Below are 18714 nucleotides of genomic sequence, written 5' to 3'. Positions count from 1 at the left end.
TGCATTAATTTGACGAGCACCGGGACATCGAGTGTCTATCCGTACGCTGCAAAGTCTTGGTTTCGACCAATACGGATGAATCGGTCAAGCGAGCACGGAAAGAGGATTCATACGGGCCGACGCACTTCGATGTGAACGCGATTACTTGTTACGGCGCGTTTTACAGAAGTTGCAAGAGGCCGTGAAAACGAACGTCGAGCAGGAAACTTCCTAGACGACGATTACGGTGTCGAGTCGAATGTCACGGTTGTCACGGTTGTCACGATGTTTCAAAATGTAGCAACGATCATTATCGTAATAAGCACGGCAAGCAAACCTTGAAAATCCACCAACTGTTATTAGAGAGAAGGAGAAAACAGTGGCTGGAGGGAAAATATGGAAAAACGAGTAAGTACAGCCTGAGCGTAAATCGTGAACGGTAAACAAGCAGTTAGGCGAGATTTCAATGCGATCTCGCGTGATACGGGCGCTCGCGGACAACCAATAAATAGGACGACAGGTTCGGTCGCATCAGTACCGGCAATTGCATCCAGGTGGTCGTACTGTTATGACGTAATAATCCAAAGCAAGCTACCCCTAATTCACAGGCAAACCCGTAGCGTGGCTCACGGGAACTTCATGAGTGGGACGTAGTGCGTCGTACTGGTTCGGCAGGTCGATGCATGCGAATGTGCACGTGCATCCTGCGGTACACGCAGCCCGTAGAGGATGCACGCGTTGATAATGCGTCTCGATCCACCTGACGTCCATTAGCATCCACTAGACGCGTCTAGATATCCGACCCTACCTGAAACTCACCATCGATTCGTATACGAGCTTGCGCGATAGTAGTAACTTAATTACGCGGGAAACCGAATCAACCGCGCTCGAATCCTGATTACGAGAAAACGTTGCGCGCTATCTGGTAGCAAGGAAAATTACCTTTGACCTGATTCGCGCGAAAACCCAGGCCGCCGAACAACTTGGCGGTCTGTGGGCGGTCGTGCGAATATCGAAAATGTAATCTGAACAAAGAGAATTCGTGGACCGAGCGCAATAAATCATCTAGCGACCTATAGCCTGCAGGGGCGTACTCTGTTACAAGAGACGGTAATCACCGGGCACCGGCATCGTTTTTCTTTTCCTCCTTTTTTTTTTCTCGCGCTAGATACACGTTTTAGAACGCAATCAGCGTCACTCGTGCGGGACCATGAGCTCTCACAATCGCGATCGAATCAATCGGTCCGATCGTATCTACGGGAGCTTGGAAAAACCACTGACTACGGGGCAATCAATATTATCGTTTACCAGTTCACAGGCGCAGCTATATACTTTCTATTTCCCTAACGCGCGAGTGAATACATACGCACACCTGTACACGGCTTTCAACCACCTTCCGGACACGCATACATGCATCGTGACTTAAGGCGTCAGGGCCGTAAGAATAGCCACGATCGTGGGAGATACAGTTCACCTCGTAACATTTTCATTCATTAAGACACCAGATAAACACCTCGATCCCTTCGTTTCTTTTCATTTTTCTCTTTCCTTTTTTCCCCTCGAACATAATATCGAACACGTTTTCAAACGTACACAACTGGTAGAGTTACGAAACGATGCCTCGATAAGTACACGTTTTAATTGGCGATAAAAGCTACGCGAAATAAAGCATGCAATTTATTACCGTAGTACTCATCTTTAAGTAGGATTAAAAGAAATAGGCATCTAATAGTTTTCCGGACGATTAACAGGCTCGTTTTAAACCTACACACCTGCGACTTATACCGTGTTCGAAAGAGTACGAGCCGCGGAGAGTACATTGCTGCAACGCCTATCAAGGCCACTGAACTTGCTACTTGAACCTAGAGCGGTGCAACGCTGCGGTTTTTGTGGTTGCTCAGATTTTATGACGTTTCTTCGGCCTATTCCACCCTTCTCCCTTCTACCCCTCCGCCCGTTTCCCGCCGTTTTACGTTGCTCTTATTAGCGACAGGGTTGTACACACCGCACTACGGTAATTTCCAGACGATGATGATAACTCGTCTTCATTTCCTGGTGCGGTCAGCACGGCACGAGCCCACTCGCGGTTAATGGACGATACGAAACAAAGAAACGAGCAACGAAGACGACACGCCTTGGCCATAGGGCGAAATCTTCCGAGAAGCGATTACGATTAACGCACGCGCGAAACTCGGAAGCTTCGACCGCAAGTTACACCGTTTTCGAGATACTCGAAGAGGCCGACTCATAATAATTATCCTTGCTGGTAAGTAATAACCGAGGTGGAAGGCAAACAAGAAAACATAAAGATTACCGAGGAGTTCGTTTTCTTCTACCGAATCGTGTTACGTGCATTGGAATTTTTCCAAGGAAAGCTCTCCCGATGAATTTTAGGACATACCAGATCGGTGTATATAAAGTATCGTCTACTAGAAATTAGAATCTGATGATCTAACGCGGTCTATTAAATTTTGCCCTATCCTTAAAAATTAAAAGCATCGAAGGAGATGAAATTTGCTATAAATCGCGTATATTCAACGTTAAAAGAATTATAACGAAAACATCGAAGTCTCGATATTGACTGTCATAAATAATCAAAACGCATGAGTGATTTTTTTATATAATGTCGGATATATATTAGAGGAGTTGTTTAATTCTAAAGCTGTATAATAATGTAGGATCTTTACTACAATTAGTTTATTTACAATAAATGGATTAAACAGATGTTGATTAAACAGGAAACGATGGTTGCTTAACGTGAATTAATCGCAATAACGTACTATAATTAAGACAACTAGATAGTTGATTAGCAACTCTCGTTACCACGGATCCAACGCTCTCTCTCACGCGGACCACACTCTCTCGACAACGCTAGCAACACTATCTCGACAACGCAATTCGCACTCTCCGACTTCTCAACTCACAATGCTGTTAATTCGTTTATCGTCCCTTAGCAACCCCTTGTCTTTTGTCTTAGCCTCGTGTCTTTTGTCTTAGCCCCACCACGCATAGCTTCGCAACCGCTTCTTTATAATTCGCGCGACGCCTCCCAGGTCCCTTGTCCACGATACTACAATAATTCTTAAAGATATGCAAAATGAAGCTGTGAAATTGATTGATAAAACCAGGTACAAATAAATCACTGCGATCAACTGTACGACACATCGAAGAAACTACAGGCATTTAAAAAATTACACTTCGTACGCACAAACCTCGTAACATTCAAAGAACCAGGGTATAATTATTAACGCTTTACATCATCGTAATAAATATCGCGCGTTTGATAAGTGGTAATTAAATCAGTCAACTTAATGAAACGATTCGTTCTAACAGAAAGGAGAATGAAATGTACTTGCGATGCTTATTCCTCGCATTTTACACGGAGATACATATACGTCAAAGAAATGGCTTGAAATATACGTGTGATAAAAGACAATGCACGCATAGACAGATTTAAAATATAGCGGAGAATGATAGCCGCGTACCGAGCCTAAGCACCACTTTGAATGCACTCGAGCATTCGAATATTTAGCAGAGCCTTTCTCTCCTCCGGCGATTCCTTTTCCAGTGCGCTTCATTTACCCGAGCGTTACGCCCCTTCGGCAGGAAAAAAAGGAACAGTTTTCATGGCTGGGGTTCGAGAGAAATTTTCGCGAAATCTTCCGACGCCTCATTTGATCCTGGCTCGCAACTTGACGTACCGTACACTGCCGCGACTTGACAGCTCCAACGATTTAAACATCCACGATAAATTCGACTATTTCCTTTTGAATCACTACCATCTTTTGCTCGAACGAAGATTTATGCGTTTAAAATAAACGGGATGTTTCGAAGTCGTGACAGACCGCTTTTATAATTCATCTCGCTTCGAACGAACATTCGTCAAATCTGATTCGAAAGTTGCGCTTTTAGTTGAAATATAATTTTGGATAGCTCGCCCTGTTTCTTCCATTGCCTCGTTATAATTCGCTAAAGCAAATTTCGAGAGCTTCAAAATTAATAAATGGAACGCAAGATGGTGGAAACGGAAAAATCACGCCGCTTACAAAACTGAACGTATTTAACTTTGCTATCGCCGGCGTAAAAGTCGCTGCTTCCGAGCCCCTGATACAAAGCGCACCTTATTAAGAAGCGCGCAATGGAAAACGTGCATTCAGAGGGAAAGTAGACTCACGAGAAATAATCGGTAATACCCGTCGGTTAAAGAAGGCGAAGTGCTGAATAAGGGGTTGCTCGACTCAAAAGGACCCGAATCTGAAGCCTACAGAGGACTTGAAATATACATATATCTGTGCCGTTCTTTACGATATAAAAGACTATAAAACCCTTCATTCTTTCGTTGCCTACCACCCCTGCGCACCACCGAGTGACTGATCTTTTGCCCAAAGCGTCGTCGATGCTGCGCCGTAATTAACGATTACAAAGTATTTGGTAGAGATGATTATCAGACTGTGCCGGATCCAGTAGCGTTCTCACTCCATAACATCCGGCACTTTGAAGTCCCGACCGTCTCTTGTTTTCTGCTCCATTGTACCGACTCTTACAACCACACGCCGCGTCAGGCTGGTACACGCTGCGTTTCCATATCGGTGTGCACGCGTATATACACACGGTGATCCTGGACCCGTTGTGTTGCAGAGGTTTGACGGCGGGCGCGGTCTCCGCCATCAAAAACCCACGTCGATGAAGCGCGGAATTGCGGGCTCCATTCTACGGCATTGTTGGCAGTACGACGTTTTAATTGGCGATCCCCGATGAAGCACTCTTCCACGTCGAAAATGAACTATCACCGTGATACGCACGTTTTCACCGACGATAAAGATATATTCCACGTAGTTAACCCTCCCGGTGCCCGTTTACGGTCGACGATGCACTCGAGGGTTATCCAATATCTTCCGTGGAATTACGTGCACTCTAGCATTTAGCAAGACAAGATTGCTCGAGTAGTATCGCGACGCTTAATACTCAGGCTAGTGCTTTTAAGCGTTGCGATAAGTTTTCTGTCGCGTTGTTAATACAACGACCCCTGACTGTATGACACAGTACAAATTGCGTTCCGGACGTATCGTTTCTTTTCCCCTTCTTTTTCTCTCTCGCTTATTCTTTTTCTTTTACGTTTCTCGTTTCTGCCAACAAGCTTTAAACGGATATCCCCTTTCACGCTGCTTTCATTTCCCGCGTAAAAAAGCAGCTAACCATGGTGAAACAGCATGCAAGAAACGAACACGCAATTTCAATCGCATTTTTCGCGAGAATCAACGAGACGTCGCGTCGGTTAATCGAAACCTGCTTTGAGTCGCGACAACTTGCGCGATGACCGCGTGTTTCAAGACGAATGACCAATACCATGGAAAATATATACGTTGCCGCTGTATCAACGACCGACACCGTCTAATGGAATACCGACTATAATATGATACATTAATAACGTACACTAGGAACTGCGTTCCTGATAGCTTCTATTTTAAGAGATGTTAGTCGAGACCGTACCGCGTTCAATTCGCTACGAAATAAAGAAGAAAACAGAAATATTCCAACGTTACGATTACGAGAATTTTTATCGCGGCGAAGCAACGGTTTCGATTTAGGCGAGTTCACGTTGCTCCAACGGCTTACGTCGTAAGCACTAACGAAGTTAATGACGTGTCAGAAACGTAATGGCGTATCATCGTTCGAAGACGAGGTATATAAAGCATATGTTTCAAAGCTTCGTGTAATCGAGCATCGCAGTAAACGCTGTGTGGACGAACACAATGGCAACGGCGAAGGGCCATTAAAGAGGTGCGATTAAATTTAATTATCAAATTTTACGATTATTTGGGGCGCGACCGGGTTAAATGTGCTTGCATCCACTGGATATCCGAAAGGGCGCAAAAAAGCCAAGGGGTTCGGAGACGCAAAAACCGAGTTAGAATTTTCTTCTGCCCTATGAAAGAGCTAATAAACCTATAAACCTGTCGCACAATATACTCATATTGTCCGTTATTCCATAAAATATCATGTACAATATAGAATACTATAAATCTACGAGACTTCCGTGTCTCATAAATAGCATTAAAGTCCTTTCTTCGTTGCACAGGCGTACAAATGAATCGAATTGTCACGCTTTGCGGTTTCGGCGTAATTTTCTAATTTTATCTTTCTTTTTTCCATCGTATGCAAATGCAAAATAAAAGGAAAGAAGAATTAACCGACAAACGTTAGCCTGTCACGGCGAATTTCATCCGTGAAACCATACCGTGAGACGCGTTAACTACGTCGATTAAATGAGCAGGCCGTTTGCTCGAATGTAATCGTTTTTATCATCACGGGTCAACCCCGCGTACGCTTTTATGCTCCTCGTGAAAATCCAAGTCGAACTCGTAGCTTCTCCGAGCCGCGTAGGCTTTGTTTCCGATGCTGCACGTGGGTCAACGTTCAAAATGTCCCGCATAAACCGAAGGCTTAATAAAGTCAGGAATCCGGGCTATTCCGTTCGTAGTCGACATTCCGTATTGGATGAGCGACCGTTTACAACCTTTCGACGATCCTACGAGTCTCGCTCGGTGGAACCGGGAACCAGAAACGATTACATATAGAGATGCGAGAGAACCGGCGTCGAGGGGGCAGAGGTCGGAACGATTTAACGAAATGAAAAAACAGTGCGCTTAACGTACGCTTTAATGATGGGTCAGAAACAACCAGGACCTGCTAGGTCTCTTTTAGCAATAAACGAGGCCTGACTTTATTGACCGGAAGAGCTTCGCTGCCGAACGATTTGGACAGTTGGACATTCGACCAACGAATTTCCGGTTTATAAGCGAGCCTGAGAGTCGTAACGCCACGCCGTTAACGATTAACGATTCATTTAGAAACGTTTAGTACGACGGACGAGGGTTCCAAACGTTATGTCGACCGGCATCTCTTGCTCGCTGCGATAAGGGAAACCTTTCTTGGAAATGACAGCTTTGAATATGCGCTTACAGGTTGCTGCAAATTGAGACGCGTGATAACAAAAAAGTGTTCTTTAGTCTTTTCGGCAAATGAGAAAATATATAAGTATAATTTAGCAGTACGTGTCGTTAAGATATTTGTATCCTGATATTTGATATGTACACTGATAAGATATTTGTACACTACTAATTTATCGGTAATATTGTTAGTCATCGACGATACTTTCCATTGCAAATGACGGTGCCATGCTGTTATACATTCGGTTTGCTTATTATTCTGTTGGAAACTGATGTCCATTGTATTTTAATTTATATACCTCGATATCTAGAAGAAAGCTAGTTTATTTATTAACTTCGAAATCTTACATATTTGTTGTGTCTTAATTTTTATATTTTTAAATTCAGATTGTTTATTGATTCGAGAAATCTGTTGGATCCGCAGTATTTTAATTATTATACTCCTAAGTTCAAATTCAGATTTTGAATTCTCACATTCGAATTTGGCTTTCGTATTTTCAAATCCAGATTTTAAATACATACGTCTGCCTTCGTTATTCTCTTTTTACACGAAAATTAGATTCCGTTGTGAACGATCCTGTACAGACGAACGTCACCCGTGTAATTCACGTCATTCCGAAGTTAGTGGCGCATTAAACATACTGAAACGCGTCTACAGAATAGGAGACAATTCGTCGTCTCGTTAATGTCGTCGCTCGAGATCGTATAACTTGCTCTACTGTGAAATTAAACCAAGAATCGATTAACCAGAGAGCGCATAAATTAATATACAAGATGCCATTTGAACGAAGAAAAATAGTTGCGTGACCGAAATTTTTATCACGTATTTTGGAAAGTAAATAGATAGAAGTAATAGACAAATACGCAATATAGCAATACGCAATGGAAATTTAAAGAAGAAAAGCAGGAGAAACATAGAAGCACTAAAGCACATTTAAGCATTAAATGCGAATCTTGCATTAAATTAATAAAATTCATAAAAATTACACGCATGAAATCGTGAGTAAGCAAAGTACTAAAAGCAACCACGTTAGTCAGTCAATTTCTTAAAGGACTTTTCAAGAAACGATATGAACCCATCACGACATTCCAAGAACGATACACGACATTCTTCCCGGACAACTAAAACCGTTCGTTGGTAGCTGAAATCTCGTGCATTTAGTATTCCGTTATTTTTTCGCGATTTGCGGATACGAACACGTATAAATGTTTAATGTAAACGAATCATATCACCGGCCGCATAACAGCATGACAGCACTCTTTTAAAATGTAACGATGCAAGCGAACCTTTTTCTTCGAGCGTTAATCCGCATGAAGCATACGGTCGTTTATACGAGTGCATTATCGCAGCTGGCCTGTTCACGGTTCCTCTTAACACCTTTCATAGTTGGCGTGTCCTTGCTCTTAAAGCGATTGCGAGTAAGTACCTCGTCTAAGTACGCTTCCTACAGAATATATACGTTGGAGATATCGTTACAACATTACATTTTGTATCTATTTCGCCTCCTTGCATCCTAACCCATCGAATACCAGTTTATCAAGAGTATCGAGTCAATATCATTACCTCTTTCCTTCTTTTCTTTCCTCTTTTTTTAGTGAAGTACAAGAACAATTAATTGCAATATCAGTTATTGTATGTTGAAATTTAATTATTGCATTCTCTCTATGAAGAATTTATTTCTCTTCTTCTTTTTTTTTTTTTTTGTTAAATATATTATTTCAATGAAACATGATTGACATTACATGTGTCATTACATACTATTAAACGCTACTTCATCAATAAACTTCAAATGCGAAACTTCTTGTTTGTCATGTGAAATTTAGCTATTTCGAAAGATCATGTATATTTTAGCTAGAATCTAGGAAGCGATTTTCAATTTGGAAAATACAAAAGGCAGTCTAGTGCTTGTAAATTTCAAATTACATTGGAACGTTTTGAAGAATTCGTTGAACGCGAATGATAGACATAAATCAAATATTATTTTCTTTTAAGTAAAACTGTATAACATCGAGCGTTCAATTATTCGACACGGCACAGGAAATCAATTACCGTCTGAGCAATCTATCTACAAGCCCTGACAATGACACACGAAGAGAAAGGCTCTTTTCCGCGGCAGTTCGCAGTCTACCTCTTCTCTGTCCGCGTGCTCCTTCTTTAATAGCCTCTGCTCCCTGGCGAGCGAGGGAAGAGAGCAACCCAGCCATAAATATCCCGTAGGGTAATTAACCCTTTGAGGACGTTGAAGCTTTGACGATTTTAATAATCTTAAAAGACAGCGAGTCCCATGATTAGTGTTCCTGTCGGCGGATGCAATCGACAGTGCTCTTCTCCACCAATGCTTAGTTCGGTACGCGTATACATCACAAAGTTCCGCTTTTCTCGGTATTGTACATTGTAATGAAAAGCAGAGATACACAGACCAGATAAAAAATAAAATGGAAGTTCGACGTCCTTTCTATTAAATTTCAGAATATTTTTGTTATCTTTCATTTATTACATACTCTGAAATATATTAAAAAAATTGGTAGAACGTTGTAAAGGTTAGAAATAAGCAGTTTGAATGAATCTTTAATAAAATCTATTTTTTGCATGTAAATTATTCACTTGTCTTTCAAATTTGCTTTACCATATTTAATTCATTAAATATACGTAATAAGAAATGCAAAGACTAGACTGTGTATCTCTGCATATAACAAGGAAACTGACTCGTGCATGCTCTTAAAGTAGTCTTAAATACAAAGATGCCCTTTGGCATACGTAAGTTGTACGTTACCGTACGGAGACACCTGAAGATGATAATGAAGATGGTGCGACGCTGGTTCACGTAACTTTTGCCTCGTATGATACCCCCACGTAGGTTATAGCACTTTGAAGTATTGACATAAAAGCAGTCCCTCGTGGTACGACGAAAACAATGAGCGGTGAACATGAAACGACCCCTACTAGCCAATAACACACGTGGATTATTTCAAAAAGCTAATTTTTCTCTATAACCGTACACAGAGTCAAAGGACTACATACGTACATCATTGTGGAACTCCGTCTGCATTTTCTAGAAAGCGGAAATCCCATCGTACTTTCAACCGTACACGCTTTACATCTTCCATTGCAATCTGCGAACGCTGAAAAGCCACCAGAACAAAGCTAATTCGAAATTTAAAAAGTACAGCAGCGAATCAAATGCTTTACAGCAATACCAACTTTGACCGTTACGACGCCATGACACTATTAATTTTTAATCGATCGTTAGGTTGAGCATACTGTATTCCTATTCGCATTTTCAAACTTCACGCAACAATATAAAAAAAAGTCGATCGTATATCATAATATCCCGATAACGAATAGGTTTTACTGCGCGTTTTTAAAGATACCGTCGCGGATAAAAAATGTTTACGAAGCTTGATAGCGTAAAAATCAAAATGGATAAAAAATATCACACAACGGTACGCTGTTCCTTTCTCGCGATAACCCAGTAGGTTGAGGACGATCGCGTGTCGTTGATACTTATATGTAATCAGTATTTACAAACAAAATTCTTTATCAATCTTAGCATACAAAGCCCTTCCTTCACTTACCAAGGTTTGTGGTTTCTTATGCTATGATTATTTCTCGATAACCTAACCTGTCAATTACGTTTTCGTAGAAAAACATCTCGCGCATCGACCGCGACACGAAATTCATTTCTGTAGCTCACGTAAACCTTTGCTTTCAAAGAAAAGCATTAGGAACTCGGTCAATGCCTTCTAATAAAAAGCCAACTCAAACCTTTGAGTTGAACTTTTTGAAATTTAGACGATGTTCGATCAAGTATAATTAATCAATTAATATTTATTGCCCTCGATTTATTTCACAAGTGTTTCACGGTTAATTGCTTTCCTTATACGTACAGATTTCTATATAAACTATTTTATATCGCACAAAACGCAATCCAATTCTGTGTAAATTATCGAAATTCCAATGTCAGTTATATAAATGCAAGCGATTTCAGGATAAATACCTTTAGGCTAACCCGCTGCGTGGGTTTCAAATTCTTCGAAGAAGTCAAGTTTGGCATATGTTAACCTAAATTCGGACGACAGGAGTCTATTCAGCAGCTGCGTTTCAGTGGCGTCGTGTTTACATTCGAAAACACATGTGTTTTTGTAGAAATTCGTGTTTCAACTAATCACTCTCCTATTTCACGACCTCTGAGGAGCTTGACGTCCTATCGAATGTACAATGTTGTATTGCGTCTCTTCGGTTTCGCGCATTTTTCAAACGTTTATAGGCGTCTCTAGTAACGAATATCCTAATTTCACATCAGTTGCATATTGTTACTAAATAAATAATAAAAGCATTACTATCATTTACGTATTAACTTATTTAACTTTAAATATAATTACTTTTATATAATTACTCTAAGTTATATATAATATATTACATTATATACAATACTATATTAACTTTAGATACAATTTCATTATTCAATAAGTAATATACATGAACAGTGCTCATTTTTTTATATATTTTGCGCGGTTCTATTTTATTTTATTTCAAACCTATCAAAGCTTTCAGGACTTTTAAGACTTTTAAGCTTCGTATAATTTTCAAGGTGATTCAAATTTTTCGCCATATGTATACAGACATATTTATGTACATATATAGTTTCGAAGTACATATATATGTAATTCGAAGTGTTTCAGATCCCATCACTAGGCGTCTCCAACTGCATGATGCATTTGTGTCTGAGACCGTGAAACGATTTATCGTATCTTCTTCAACACGAACACGAGTGGAAATTCACGAGCAATCACGTCGGAAGTGAAACGAAAAGTTCTGACTACTTAAAATATCGAGTATTCTGTTGAGTTCTCAAAGTGACGGAGAGTGATTACGTTAATGACATGGCGAAGTATGCTTTAACGACGGGATAGGTGCAGACTGGTACGACAGTGGTGGCACGCGATCCCAACATCAACCACGACATCAAACCTAACCCCGTTTGTAAATATACTAACAACGAATAGAACGATACGCGACTACTTTCAGGGAAGTTACCGTTTTTTTTACGACACGAAATATAGTCCAGACAGTACGATTCGGTTTTATTACGACGCCAACGTATATGTGTACGAGATACACTGACTTATCGACCATGCATCACACAATCGTATTGTGTACACAATTCCTTACTGTTATATCAGTGAAGCACCGTGGATGATACGCGTATAAATCCGCAGACCACTGTATTAAGTGTTAAAGCGACTAATGGAAACAGGTCGTTGGACTTTCTCACGTGAGAAGGTAGACGATTATATCGGACCAAGTTGAAGCGAGCCAAGTATATCCACCGTTTCGGTAAGTGTCTTGAATCATAATTATTTCAATCACGTTCCCCAAAGGAGACGTGCATAAAAGCGCAACGTACGCTCTTGTATAATAGAGAGAGAAGGAGGAAAAGGAAAGGGAGAGAGAGAACGTTCGTATCTGAACGCAATCGAGTTTTACGAGTGCGCGCTATTTTCTTAAGTCGATCATTAGTCAACATTGAAAATAACGAGGGTGAATAATGGTTGTATTATTCAAATCGCCCTTCGCCTTTTACAACTTCCATAATTTTTCTACGATTCTCAAGAAAGGAAAGTTCGTTACCGCTTCACGGTAAATTAATCTATTGTTCTGTAAATTGATAAATTTGCATCGATCAAGGAGTACGGCGTTGAATTTAAATAAGAATTTAAAAAACCATTAGATCATAGCTGTAGGTGCCAAATAACTTTTTTAACATCATTTATCATGCTAAATTAAACTGTATGCTTTCTTTAGAGATATTCGTATTTGCATAACATAGGTTAAAATTAAATTTCATTTTAAATTATACAATACGCTTTTGTCACATATAATATGTTGTCATTTAATGCAAATTATAAACTAATAGTAACCGATGGGTACTATGTATACCTATATAACACTACGACATTTCAACAATGCTAGGTTGGCCGAGCGGTCTAAGGCGCCAGACTTAAGTTCTGGTTCCCTCTGGGAGCGTGGGTTCGAACCCCACACTTAGCAAATATTTTTTGTTTTTTATTTCGTCATATATACCAACACTAATTAAACGTATTTATCATCCGTATAGCAACTCTAATTAATTAATCGATTTATTTAAAGAATTGTCATATTTAATGAATATATATACGTATAAATATATCTCACAAATTACTTATCCAATTTCTCGGACACGGAATAAAAATCTGAAATATTTCCTTAACGAGAAAATTGTGTTTAAATGAGAAGAGAAATGGTTTTGCTAACAAATCATTAATTGACGGGCTAGAAGCTGATTTGCAATTACGGGGTATCTCCGCGTAAAGATAAATGGTCGGAGCTTTCGCCGAAGCCGGATTCGAAGTGACTCGAGTCTCGTAACTGATGGCAGCGATAATTGAGCCGAGTATAAATGACTTGATGAATAGTCATAGACAATTAGGGAAGCTGAGATAAGGCAACGAACTATGCGCGAGCAACTTTAGTCCGTTAATCCTGTTACACCGAGTCGCGTACCAACCATTTTCGTCTCCGTGTATTTACATAACCGTACGGGTTTCTTAGCGAACCCGACGACTTACCAACGTTTCTACGATCGTATCGTTCGTTTCACGTGCATAATTCGTATTCGACGAAACGTTCAGAGGCCTTACGAACATGCTCTTCCCCTTTTGTAAATCGTAGAGGCTTGTCAAACGTTTTATCGACGTTTCCAAGTTTCGCCAACAGTTTCATACGAATCGTCGTACCGGGAAGGAAAAAGAGCCGATTAAATCGGATTACCGAACAGCAGGGCCAGCCCTGTTCCCAGAAGACCAGGACTTGACACCGTAAAAGTGTCATGAGACCACCCTATTCAAAAAGGGGATACCGTGTGCCGGCATCGAGAAGAAAGCAAACGCCAAGAGTCGCTCGTTGAAATGCTTGTCACAACAATTTCGCTAAAAAAGCACAACTCCTGTGTACTTGCCGGGGCACCATGAACCCGGCACACTTGTAATTTCATTCCACCGCATCTGTTGTCATTCTCACGTTACCACACGAATATCTCGACTTTCTTCGTTGCTTGCACGATTGCAGGATCACCGGGAACAGAGGCAGAGGGAGAGGGAGAGGACGGTGATCGCGTTGAAAAAGAAAGGAAAAAAATCAGACGCGCGTATTTCAAGCAACCCTTGCGCGAACGTTGCACAATGCAGCAGCTTCGAAGATCCACCCCTTAGCTGAGGGGTGCCGTTCCTGTCGATACTGTGGTCGACGTATAAAGGGTCTGCTATGAAAAAAAGGGGATGAACGACAGGGAGGAACGGAGCAGTTTGGGTAGGTGTCCGCGAATCGGGGTACTTCGCATTATTTTTTTCCTGTTGCCCTTCTGACTCGTTCCAAACTTCCTTTCTTCCATCTTTCTTCGTGTAACCACGTTCATCGATCGACGACCACTTTGCATTATGTAATTTGAGTTACCAGTTAAATTCTTATCGATGCTTCGAGGAGTGTCGAGGGTTCGTTGTTCGTTTCTCGTTCGTTCGACCCAACCGGTGTCACGATAATTCGATTGCAACACGTCGAAGCGTGAAAGCGAGTCAGGAAGAAATTGAAAAACAGGTTCAACCTCGAAAATACCTCGGCTACGAAGCAATCCAACCCTCGACGAACAGAAAAGGGAAATCGTACTTATAATGCTTACGCGTTTCAAGCCTGACGTCCGGTGAAATCGCGTTATCCGGATTCGGAATATTAAATTCATCTCTATCTTCTCAGGCTATCGCCCCGCGTTATCGTCACCTTAATCGAAGCTTAAAAATGTGATTTCACCCCAACGAGATCTTCGCGTCCGATGGTATCCCTTCGACTAAATTCAACGAGGTTTTGTTCCAACAATCGGTTGGGTGAAACCAACGCTAGTTGCAAAGCCGATGTAAAATTTTGTTCGTTCGTGGGAATTTTTTCAACCATCCGCGTTACTTTCACAAGCAGAATTGCCAGCGACAATGGAAACGCTTGTAAATCGTAAATCGAGTGTCAGCCGCGAAAGGCTGCGCTTGACGCAGACAATTTCGCGATATCACGAAGATGAGGCAAAAATTAATCAAGCGAAAACCATAAATAACGATTCATGGCGGGCCGAGCGTACTCGGTCGGACAATGGATGACAAATCGCACGGCAAAGCAAAACAAACTGAGGACTAGATTAAGCTTCTCGTCTGCTCGATTCGCCGCTGCCTTTCGCCATTGTCATCGATACAGTCAGGATCAGCCTGGACATAATCTTCGTGGCTTATGGCGCAACAGCCAAGAAAAATGAAGCGTTTCTCGAACGTCCAACGACGGTTTCTTTGAGCGAGTTTCCGTTTCGCTCTCGACCCTCTGTTACAACCGCGATAGACGGACCCACCCTCTTCTTCCCGAGCTTCACTTCCGTCCGTGTGGCAACAATCTCGAGTGTTGGTCGTATGGTTGCACCGTTCACGGGATGTACATCTTGAAGGAAGCCTCGGTGAACCGGCTTGATCTTCGCGTAAGGTTATCAGAAGGTACGTAAACATAAACAAGAGGTGGCGCGAGCGTTGGCGGTTGCAGGGAGGAGAGTAGGTCGTCTTTGTGCAGAAGGGAAGATCGGATCGGGGCCGCGTTAAAAAAAAAAGAAGAAAAGAATAGCCGTCTTAAGAGCAGGACGCCATAGCAATCGTAAATGTTTAATATCGTGATTAAAGGCGCTGGCGCCTCTTATTATTATTTCAGTCTGGAGGACATTTCGCCCACAGTCCTCTTCTTGCTCCGCGTCACCGCGTTTCTTTTCAATTCTCACTTTCCTTCGTCGGCTTAAAAATCCTCCGTGAAAATTAGCCGCCTAAATATTTAAAGCTCCCCTACCCATTCGGCCGTTCGTTGCACGGCTTGGAACACAGTGCCGCGTGGAATCGGGCGCCGGGGGTGGTGATGGAGTCGGGGTGGAAGGTAGAAAAAAATAAGGAAAAGGGAAAAAAGGACGCAGAAAAAAATAGAGGAAGAAAAGGAAAAGAAAGGACGAGCGAGGAAGAGAGAAGAGCGAGAATACAAAAACAAGCGTCTGCGGGCCGCGTCATTGTCCCGGGCATGGAGACAGGCGTGATCTTTTCCATCTGATGGATTTCTGCTGCAGTCACCTCTAACCACCTCGCTCGTCACTTCCCGTTGCGCTTCGTACCATTGGACACCCGACTGACTTTTTCTTTTAAATCCTTTTTCCTCCTTTTCTTTCTCTCTGTTCCTCTCTGTTTCATTCGCCCTCGCCATTCAATCGAGGCTCGAACAGCTCGCACCCTCTCCCTTTCGTCGTTGCGAACAACGAGGAATACAGCGGTGCGAGAGCATCGAATTAACGCGTAATTTCTTCGAGCAGACTTATCACGCGAAGTGGAGACACCTACGTGACGCGAATTCTTGTTTGCCTCGAAGAGACACGAATTGACGGAACAACGACCCGAGATACCACGTCGAGGACGACGTTTCCGTGTCTCGTCGAACACCCCAACGCGCAGAGCTCCAAATCGAGGGACGAGAAATCCACGTCCCGTTCAATTGGACATTTAAATTCAGCCGGAAGTTTGCAGCACGCCTAACACGAAAAAGAACCATGTTCCACGTGCAGGATGGTTTTATGTCGATCCGCGAGCCTCGGACACCGTATACATCAACGGATATTCGTAAATAAAATTTTCGCGAGGGTGACAAAATGGTCACACGCTCCACTGCTGACCCCATCGGGGTCAAAACTCGATATCTCTATGCGACGTGATTTTCTTCTTTTTCTTTATGTTGTTTTCACGTAGTTACGCCGCGACTCGGGGACGGAATAAAATAGATACGGGATTGCCGGACAGAATATTATAACGGTCGAACGACAAGGGGGATCCGTTTCTTTCCCTTTCGAGGGAATAACGCGAGGAATGCCGGCTGATTTAGGCGACTCTATTAGATTTCTTCGCGTGTGTCCCATAGCGTTGGCGATCCGACACGCGGTACTCTCTAATTTTCCAGCTTTTTCTCTCTCTTTCTCTGTCCCTCTCTTTAGAATTCCTGTTCAAGGTCCTCGCGTTTCACAAGACAAGTTACAAAACGTCACCGTTTCGCGATGACTTCGCGCTCCTTTTTCTTTCATCGAGATGCACCGACCGTCCACCGGCAGTGCAAAATAGATTTACGTAACGCGGAGAGCCAGAGGCAGAGTGGACGCCGATGAATTTGCATGGTGGATAATGGTTGGCTCGAAACAATGGAAAAAGAAACGAGCTGTGCCGCCACCGCCGCCACGGTCGTATCTTTTTTCGCGATCGACCGTGTCTTTTGCCTCTTTCCTAGCCGGCTGCCGCAACATTTAAACGGTCACGTTTACCTCCGATCAATCAAGGCCTTTATTCCCGCATCGGTGTGTATTTCTTGCACCGTACCAACTCATCGGCGGTTCTATTACGTTACAACCGAGCTATGTTTCTGCCTTACTGCGTCGTTTCTCCGTAGTACGATGATTAATACTCTCCGGTTCGCCACGTTGTATACTCTGCGATAGGAAGAAAGAAGAGAAGGAAACACGAAGAAAAAAAAGAAGCGTGTGAGAGAAAAGAGAGGGGGGGAAAAAAAAAGAAGCTGTCACAGTATATTTCACGCGATTATTCTCTTCGCGTTTATCGTCACGAACAGATACGAAGTATCCGGCCCGGCGATGAGCACGGCAATTCAAACGATACCATCTTTCTCCGTCTTCGACCACGGGGACCGCTTTTCACTCGTTTATACGAAACTTTTGCATATGACGAATCGAGGACTATTACCATTCAATCTCCTTCGCTCGGCTTCGTTTGCATCCTATCATCTCCCCGATGCTTCTCGCTTTACATACGGCCATGGCCATCCAGTTGAATACGACGACTCGCGATTCTTCTGCCTCTTGCTTTTCTTATATGAATTCTTTTTTATTCCTCTAATCTTTATTCTTCTTTCTCTCCTTTTTTTTTCGTACTCGTATTACTCGTATTTTCGTTCGGTGTGTGACTCGTCTCGCGATCGGTGTACGCCGCATCGCGTCGATAATCGTACTGCACGTGTTCGCAATCGCGAAGTCAATCACGTGCCATAAGTGCGTAGTTGCTGCTCATTTCGAAGCGCTATGCGAAACGTGTTTGATCATGGTTAACATTTAATTGTGTAGCGTGCATGTGAAATAATGAGAAAAGAGGCACGCGGTAAATGAAACACTGGCAAATCAATCTGATCAAGTCCATTTTTTATAAATTTCTCAATCTCTGCAGTCGATCAATATGATTGGAGTTTAACTCGTCAGGTACTGAACGATGTACTATCTTGATGAAGTTGATTGGTTTAATTCACAGGTGAAGCGTACATTATAACAACATCATTAAATACAAAATATTACGAGTATAATGTTTGTAGTTAAATAATATTCGCGATATCGTTAATTAAACGTTACTAATAATGTTCATCGATATTAACTAGAACAAGTAATTTATTATTTTGATAATAGGCAAAAGAAATAAAGAAGGAAAAATGAACGCTATAGATTAGAACGATACAAGATAATGTGTATATATAACGTACGTATAATCCGGGCATACGACTGTCGCCTTTGAATGTCGAGCAACGATTGCCAGAATTAGATTTGAACGATATAACGTAATGTGTATATACAACGTGTTTATAATCGAAACAGATATACGACCGTCGCCTTTGAATGTCGACTGACGGCCGCCATAAATAGAT

General features: G+C 42.0%; 1 long non-coding RNA gene and 1 other non-coding gene across 3 annotated transcripts; one reads left to right on the top strand and one right to left on the bottom strand.

Moving 5' to 3' along the window:
* Window positions 1–2661: 2661 nt before the first annotated feature.
* On the bottom strand, window positions 2662–18511 carry LOC126918231 (uncharacterized). 2 transcript variants are annotated; one of them, XR_007711277.1, is made up of 3 exons: window positions 17769–18511; window positions 9956–10052; window positions 2662–9869 (listed from the first exon to the last, which is right to left on the bottom strand). It is a non-coding gene; the product is annotated as an uncharacterized LOC126918231 (long non-coding RNA). The 2 variants fall into 2 exon arrangements; XR_007711276.1 differs by lacking the exon at window positions 17769–18511 and adding an exon at window positions 10928–12427.
* On the top strand, window positions 12899–12981 carry Trnal-uaa (transfer RNA leucine (anticodon UAA)). Its single transcript has one exon. It is a non-coding gene; the product is annotated as a tRNA-Leu (tRNA).
* Window positions 18512–18714: the final 203 nt, after the last annotated feature.

This window comes from Bombus affinis, chromosome 7, assembly GCF_024516045.1.
Source record: "Bombus affinis isolate iyBomAffi1 chromosome 7, iyBomAffi1.2, whole genome shotgun sequence".
Taxonomy (NCBI): domain Eukaryota; kingdom Metazoa; phylum Arthropoda; class Insecta; order Hymenoptera; family Apidae; genus Bombus; species Bombus affinis.
This window is presented reverse-complemented; position numbering and strand designations above follow the sequence as displayed.